The sequence below is a fragment of the Herpailurus yagouaroundi genome, unplaced genomic scaffold, assembly GCF_014898765.1.
Source record: "Herpailurus yagouaroundi ecotype Mexico unplaced genomic scaffold, PumYag 198, whole genome shotgun sequence".
In the NCBI taxonomy this organism is placed as follows: domain Eukaryota; kingdom Metazoa; phylum Chordata; class Mammalia; order Carnivora; family Felidae; genus Herpailurus; species Herpailurus yagouaroundi.
Window position 1 is genome coordinate 14,215,845 of NW_024412429.1, and position 8,076 is coordinate 14,223,920.

The window sequence follows — 8,076 nt, forward strand, 5'->3', positions numbered from 1 at the left end:
TCATTATGACTGTCATTGTTTTGATGCAGCTATAAGATGACAGCTTCTAAAACAACACACACTTTGTTCCTGCCTTCTTGCTGCCTCCAACCCAAAAGCACAGAATCTGAGCTGTTAGCAAAGAATTGCTATGACATTAATTTAATCCATATGGTGTTTCTTAGAGTGCGTCTTCTCCTGATCATTGAACAACATTCTCAAAGAATTGGAGGAAATAGAATGTTAGATATAGTGCTTTTTAAGAAAGCAGTAATTACCGGGGTGCCCGGGAGGCTCAGTTGGTTAAGTGGCCAACTTTTGGTTTGGGCTCAGGTAGTGATTTTGCGGTTCATGGGTTCAAGTCCCACATCGGGTTCTGTGCTGACAGTGCAGCACCTGCTTGGGATTCTCTCTCTCACCCTCTTTCCCTGCCCCTCCTGCTCACTCTCTGTCAAAATAAATAAACTTAAAAAAAAAGAAAAGAAAAGAAAGCAGTAATTACAGTCACGAATAATAAAGAATGAAGAACATAAAAATCTTGGAGACTGAATTCTAAAAATGTAATATATATGAGAGAAAACAAAGACAACTGGCTCATTCACTTACACCACAAAAGTTTATTGAGCACCTTTCGTGTACCATGGGCTGTTATCTGCACCAGAAATAAAGGCTTTTTTCACTTATTTTTTTGCCTATGTTTATTTTTTCATCTGTATTGAGGTATTATTGTCAAATAAAGTCAAAATATATTTAAAGTATGCAATGTGATGATTTGATATATGTATATATTGCAAAGGGATTCCTACCATTGATTTGATTAACACATCCATCCGCTCTTTTCTTTTTTGTGAGAACACTTAAGTTCACCTCTCTTAGCGATTTCAATGATACAATCCAGAACTACCAAATTTAGTCACTGTCTTATACATTAGATCCTCAGACCTGTTCACTTTATAACTGAAAGTTGGTACCCTTTTACCAGCCACTCTGTTTCACATTTTCTTTATCCATATATCAGTCAATGGACACATAGGTGTTTCCATATCATGGCTGCTGCGAATATTGAATATTGTGAATATTGCTGCAATGAATGTGGGAGTGCAGATATCTCTTTGAGACAGTGAATTCATTGGATTTAGATGTATACCCAGAAATGAGATTGCTAGATCATATGTAGTTCTATCTTTAATTTCTTGAGGAACCTTCATACTGTTTTCCATAGTGGTTATACCAGTTGGTATTCCCTCCCACAGTGTAAAAGTGTTCCCTTTTCTCCACATCCTCATCAGAATTTAGCTCTTATCTTTTGATAATAGACATCCTAACCCATGTGAGAGGATTTCTCATTATGGTTTTGAAAAAGTGGTTTCATGTACGAGATGAATCTCATCAATCAGCCCAGCTGGAGCTCCTGTTTGCCTCTCAAACCTTATTGACTGTCCAAGCCCCCATCTTTATTCTTAGTGGCTTTCAGTAGCTGAGGACGTGCCAAGACCCATCAGTGTCCCAAAAGGGAGGATTGCAGTCAAAACCTTCATGTAAGTGGATTAGAAGCTGGACCCTTAGGTTGCAGCTGAGAAAGTATGAGGTTAGGTGTCTTCCAGGGAGAAACAGGGTGATGGATGTTGTTGCTTGTTCCACCTGTGCTAAACCCAGTTGCATAGCAATGGGGATGTTCTCCTGTGTCCATTTAAGACTTACTTCTTTGGGGTGGCTGGGTGGCTCAGTAGGCTGTGTCTGACTTCAGCTCAGGTCATGATCTCACAGCTCATGGGTTCAAGCCCCATGTAGGGCTCTCTGTTCGGCACAGAGCCTGCTTCAGATCCTCTGTCTCCCTGTCTCTCCACCCCTCCCCTGCTCATGCTCTCTCTCTCTTTCAAAATAAATAAACATTAACAAAAAAATTTTTAAAAAACCAGATCTAAACCTGCCTTCATGGAGGCTTATGAAGAAAGAAGTCATGAAGAAAATAAATCAAATAATTAATATAAAACATAATTATCACTTGAGATAAATGTTGTTGAATAAGAAAATACGGTTCTAAAAGTTATATATGACATACAGAACTATGAACTTGTGTAATAGAAAGACCTGAACTGACGTTATAATGTGTTGAAAGATCAGAGTCATGTTTCATTACCAATAGATGGCATACAGGTAAAGAACAGAAGCTAATGAGCAAAAATAATGTTCATAAAGGTTCTAAAAGGTCATAATAGACGAGATAGGTTGTCATAGTAGCAATGGAAGAGAGTAAGTCTCCTCATTTCAACACTTGTGGAAACTTACAATGGGCAAGTGAGTGCAATAGACAAGAAAAAAAATTAGTAAGGAAAAGTTAGAGTGACTAGAATGTGACCAATCACTATCTAACACAAGAAGCAAATAATCAGACGGTCGTCTCTTAATTGTTATTAGAAAGACAGCAATTCTAGGCACCATGACACTGGGGCTCTCCTCCCAACTCTGTCACTGGAAAATTGTGTGACTTTGGGCACACAATTTAACCTCCACTGGTTTTGGTTTACCTGAAAATCCTTACCAGTAAAATAACCAGTTCACTACTAAATCTAATTACCTCTCGTAGAATAAAGGGAATTGAAAAATTGTAACACTTTATTTTTGAGTGACAATTTCATCATTATTTGTTCTTTCCCTCCAGGGTGGAAATCAAGTAGCTTCATTCTGAATCAACTCCAACTGTGTGGAGTTAACAGAGTGTTCCTTCATTTCTAAATGGTACTTCAATTGAAAAAAAAAAAAATCCTGGGGAAACCATCCCCACTGAGTTTGTCGGTGGTATAGAGAAGTGGGTGCAGCTAAATCGGGATTGGATAAGAGCTCTGCCTGAAATGAAGGTATACAACCCAGAAGACCGTAAGTATGAGCTGCATTTTTGACAAAATGATACATTGCAGCCTAAAGCTAAGTGGAATTTTCTCATAACAGGCTGCAGGCCAAGCTCTAAATTTTGTGGCTCATACTAACTGTATTGTTTTAAGGGAATATTAGAAATGGTAAGGACCACTTTCTAAAATATTAGTGTGTAATTCCTTGGGGCTTCTTCATTCTTAAATTGAATATGGATATAATAAATATTTCCCCAGGATACCAGAATAAGTAGTATAGAGTCAGAATGCAATTAAGTAGCAGAACGGTGTTTCTCTGTGTCTGTTGCTGTGAATCCATTCCTCTCTCGAGAAAGAGAGAGAGAGTTAATGACAGGTGGACCACATGGTTAAGGGAGAAAGGTTTTTCAGGGTATTGTGTGTGTCATGGCCTCATCCCCTATGTTTCAGAATGAGATACATTCCTCTGCTGTGATAAGGTCGCTTGACAACCTTAGAAACTAGAAAAGATAATCAATACTAGGATTCTGGCCAGTGCAGCTCCTATCCCGTTCATATGCCCAAGGTGATGCTGGATAAGCACCTAGATCTAAAACAAAAGAAATAAAAGCTGGGACAACATGTGTTAGAAATAGGAACAGTGTCTTTCATGCTTCCCCAATCAGATTTTGGGTTTTTAGAGTGTATGAAACACATGTGTTTACTTCTGTTTACTACCGACACCCTCCTGAAATTACATTTAAGTGGTATTTTCTTTTAAGGAATAAGCTCACAAAAACAAAGATGATTGTAGAGGAGATGTGGGTAGACAAAGTGTTAGAAACCAAGAGTGAAGAAGTGGTGCAGAAAAGTGGTGACTTAACAGAACAGAAATAGCTGAAAGCTTGGCATGGTGGACGCACGATGTGCCATGGATTGGACCCTCCTTTTGGAATGAAAGACATGTTAATCCACCTGCTGGGAGAACTGGGGATAGACAGCCCTCAGCTTTGGGCATAACAGCTGACAAGTCCTGGGGCATTCCACCTTCCCAGGGTATCCTGCATCCAATGACTGACTAAACATTGTTATAAAGGCCTGGCCCCTCACTCAGTTCTGAAGGACAGTTCCCGCTTAAGCTGGAGGCAAAGGGCGTCTTCACTGGAACTACACTGGTACTGAATTTCTTCCTCTTCTCCACTCCTACCTTCTTCCCTTCCCCAAGAGATAATCTTAAAGGTATTCCCTAATAAGTTTCCCACATGTTGCCCGGGGAAATTAATTTGTGGCCGTTGGTTTTAGAAGTAACTTGAGGAAGTAGATGGTAAATATGGAATTTAGGCTTAGATCCTTGTCATCCAGAAGGCAAAGAAGACTCCATCACTGCAGCTGCAACACACGGTCCCTGGCAAAAGGTAGCAATGAGAGTGTTGAAATTTTCATGGGCAGTGAACCTGGATACTATTCCAGCTTGAGATACTGCATTAGCAGCTATAATATATCTGGCAAAGGACAAATATGGAGTCAATTGTGACCATAAAACAATGGAATTGGAATTATTGATAAGTGCCAATGATGATTTTGAGGAAAAAATGTAACTAATGACTGAGCACGCATAGTAGGTAAAACAAAGAGCGAAATTCAGAATTCTCCTTTTAGCTCCTAAAGACATTGTCCCCTCCTACACCTGACAGCAAAGCAAGGTGAAGGGTAGATATAGCACTTAATATTGGAATAGAAGAACTTCAACAATCTCAAACACTTGCCTATATGCCAAGGTCAGAGTCCTGGCTGGAAAAGGAAGGAGCCCTGACACTTGGAATAGGATTACTTAGTTTGATGCACTTAAAACTGTTGAATTCCAGGATTCCCCTTAATGCGCGGTGCCAGCAGAAACAAGCAGCACTTGTTGTTGAAGCTTAGCACTCCCCTCTTGCTTGAAGGTGATGAAGGTTCTCACGCCTGCAAGAAAGCATGCACTCTCCCACCCCAAGCTTCTGCCTTCGACATCTCCTCTTGATCACGAAGTCAATAAACAGTGCCATGCCTCGCCCTCACCAGTCAGCTTTGCTGCTTCTCCTAAGGGAGAAATGGGACTGTACTTGGAAGGAACTTCAGGAATTAGCCAATGTGTACATTCAGGAGTCCAGAGAATAAGCCTGAGACTGGATTCTAAATGTACGAGACCAAGATGCACAAATCATAGATTTAGATAAATGAGAGTTTATCACTATGGGGGCATTCTCCCCCATAGGATTTAAAACTCCTGCAAGGACCCTGGGAAAAGGTGCATTCAGCTTCCAGGTGGTTCCAAAAAGCATGCAAAGTGACTATCCATGTATGGTGAGAGAAGCAAAATGTGATGGAATTATCCTATGTTCTGGTAATTGTACATCAGAGAATTAATTTTATAGCATGTCACTTAATATCCTGTGATACCTAACATATATTCAGTTCTCAGAAGAGCAAAGCCAGTGGTCAAAAAGAATGGGACAGAATGCTCTATCATACTCATAAGGACAGAAATGCAAAGTTAAACCACAAGGAAACACCAGTGTGCTCTCAATGAGTGGCAACAATTGTACATCTGTGCCAATACCAAACATTGCCAAGGCGTAAAAACAGCACTCATTCCCATATGATATTGATTTCGAGAGCATATAGACAATATCTAGGAAATGTGATAATGCATTACCACAAGCAAAGCAATTCAAATCTTAAATGTATACACCATAGCAGAAGTTAGACTATTTTTATATTTGGACATTTTATAGCCTTAAAATGTATTGAGGATGATGGACATGCAGAATATTTGTTTATAAGGATTATATTCATCAATATTTAATGTATTAGATACTATGTGATTCCCATTATGGGACATTCTTGAAAGGATGAACTATAGAGATTTAAGAACAGAACAATGCTGGCCAGAGATTGTGAGGTGAGGAGGGTGACTGTACAGGAATATCACAGAAAGAAAAAAATATTAGAAATTAAATATTAGAAATTAAAATTAGAAAAACATATTAGAAATTAAAACAGAAAATTTACAAACACGGTTTAATTTTTAAAAATCAAAACAAACCAATCACACTAACACATAATACATTTTTCGTAAAATGACTACATTTTTAAAAACAAAACGATTGAAAGGGAGGCATGGTTTTACAGGTTTGCAAATCTTTTTACTGCCTGTTAATAGAAGACAACTGGAGTTCTCCTACCCACTTCCACATCGTATTTGTAGTCCTAGCACGTGCCATGTTACCTCTGGAAAACTCCATTCTGCAGTCATGAGACAGTGAGCGTGAGAACTATAATTATTGCTTCATAATTAATAACTGACCTCACAGGCCCCAAACCACACTTTGAGCACTATTGCACTCAAGAAACACCCAACTTGTTTATAAGGAAACCTTCAAACATATTCATCACAAGATTTTTGAATGAAAGAAAACTGGAAATAACACCAGTATCCATTCATTTGGAATGCAATGTACCTCTAGTGGTATTCATGTAATAAATATAACTTGACCATTAAAATGAACACCTAGAGATCCACATACCTGCATGGACAAATCTCACAAATAAACTTAATGGAAGAGAAAAGGTGGCAGGATGCACACAGTCTGATAAAATTAATATAAAATGTTGAGACATGCAAAGAAAAATCATATTTTCTGGGTATACATAGATTTGCCTTAAAAGATAGAGAAAAATACCTATGAGGTGGATACATGAATTCAAGAGAGTTGCCTGTTCTCTCGGGGTCAGTAGAAAGAAATACAGGTGAAGAGATATATAAAGGGCATTCTGATTCGATTTGTTGTTGAATTTCTCATGTTTGGTTATTCTTTTATGGGTTAACTTCATCTTATTTATTTAAACCTTTCTGCATATTTGAAGTAGTTCATACTTCTGCTAATAATGTTATTATTAATTAATAAAAATAACCCATGAAATTATTAACTGGTGATTAGAATAATTGCTCTGGTAATGTTTACAGTGCGAATGGTACAGTGGTACAATATGAAAAGGCACAAACTTCCAGTTATAAAGTATAGAAGTCATGGGGATGGAATGTAGATTATGGTGAGCACAGTGAAGAATACACAATTCCATATTTGGAAATTGCTAAGAGAGTAGATGTTAAGAGTCCTGGTCACAAGAAAAATACTGTAACATTGTAACTCATCACAAGAAAAAATTTGTAACTATGTATGGTGATGGATGTTAACTAGACTTAGCATGGTGATAACTTTGCAATATATACAAATACTGAACCATTATGTTGTACGCCTGAAACTCATATAATATTAGAAGTCAATTGTACCTCAATTTTTAAAAATTGGATTAAAAAGTAAAATAGCTACGAAGAGAAATGGCTACAAAGGAAATGGCTACAAAGGAAAAGGGAATTATGTAGGGATTTTTTAAAGTAATATAGGATTAAAGAAGGCATTTATTTTCTTTTAGGCGGGAGTGACCTGAGCAAGGGAGGGACTTGAAAACATGGGGAAGATAAAGATACAGGTAAGAAGTGGAATAATGGAGGGAGCAAGGTGTGTGTGTGTACTGATGAAAGGGGATAGAATCCATAGCACAGGAAGAAATGGATCTCAGGAGGAAAGCCAACTTTCACTGGGGATTCTCTTAGGGAGAAAGAAGGATTAGTGTTATTGCAGCTAAGTTTGGTCAGAGATTAAAAGTTATGGAGAGTTCACATTTGATGGATTCTGTTTTTTTTCCTTTTAAATATAGAATGGGGTAATGGACCGTATCAAATGGAGTATGGAGGACAGGTGGATGCATCCTTTGAAAAAAAGAAGTTGACTTAAAATATTCAATTTTGTAAATAATTACACAGAAGGATTTCTGGTAACTTCCTTTCTGGTGTCTTCTTTGTCTTCCCTATTATTGCAATGAGTGAACTGTCCACACGCCTTCATAAAGCCAGGTCTTCCACACAGTAGCTCCCTTAGCTCCTATCACCTACCTAAGGTTATTCCTCCTGTCGTTATATTCCATACCCTCACATTATCAATTCCCCACATTTACTGTCACGTTCCTGTGTCACCAACAGAATATGTTACCTCTATCTTTGAAGGAAGTCTCTCCCTTTACCTCAAATACTCTTTTCCTTGTCACTCCTTCCCTGCTATCCCTTAGAACAAAGCTTATGTGTAGAATCTGAAAAAAGTCAAACCATAGGACCAGAGAATTGGACAGCAGTTTCTAGAGATTTCAGGAGGGTAGGAAGAGGATGGGG

At 38.2% G+C, this 8,076-nt stretch overlaps 1 long non-coding RNA gene across 1 annotated transcript; it reads left to right on the forward strand.

The window, feature by feature from the left end:
• Positions 1 to 2,226: 2,226 nt before the first annotated feature.
• LOC121013121 (uncharacterized) lies at positions 2,227 to 7,689 on the forward strand. Its single transcript, XR_005782510.1, has 4 exons — positions 2,227 to 2,277; positions 2,642 to 2,856; positions 7,284 to 7,340; positions 7,569 to 7,689. It is a non-coding gene; the product is annotated as an uncharacterized LOC121013121 (long non-coding RNA).
• The last annotated feature ends 387 nt before the right edge of the window (positions 7,690 to 8,076 follow it).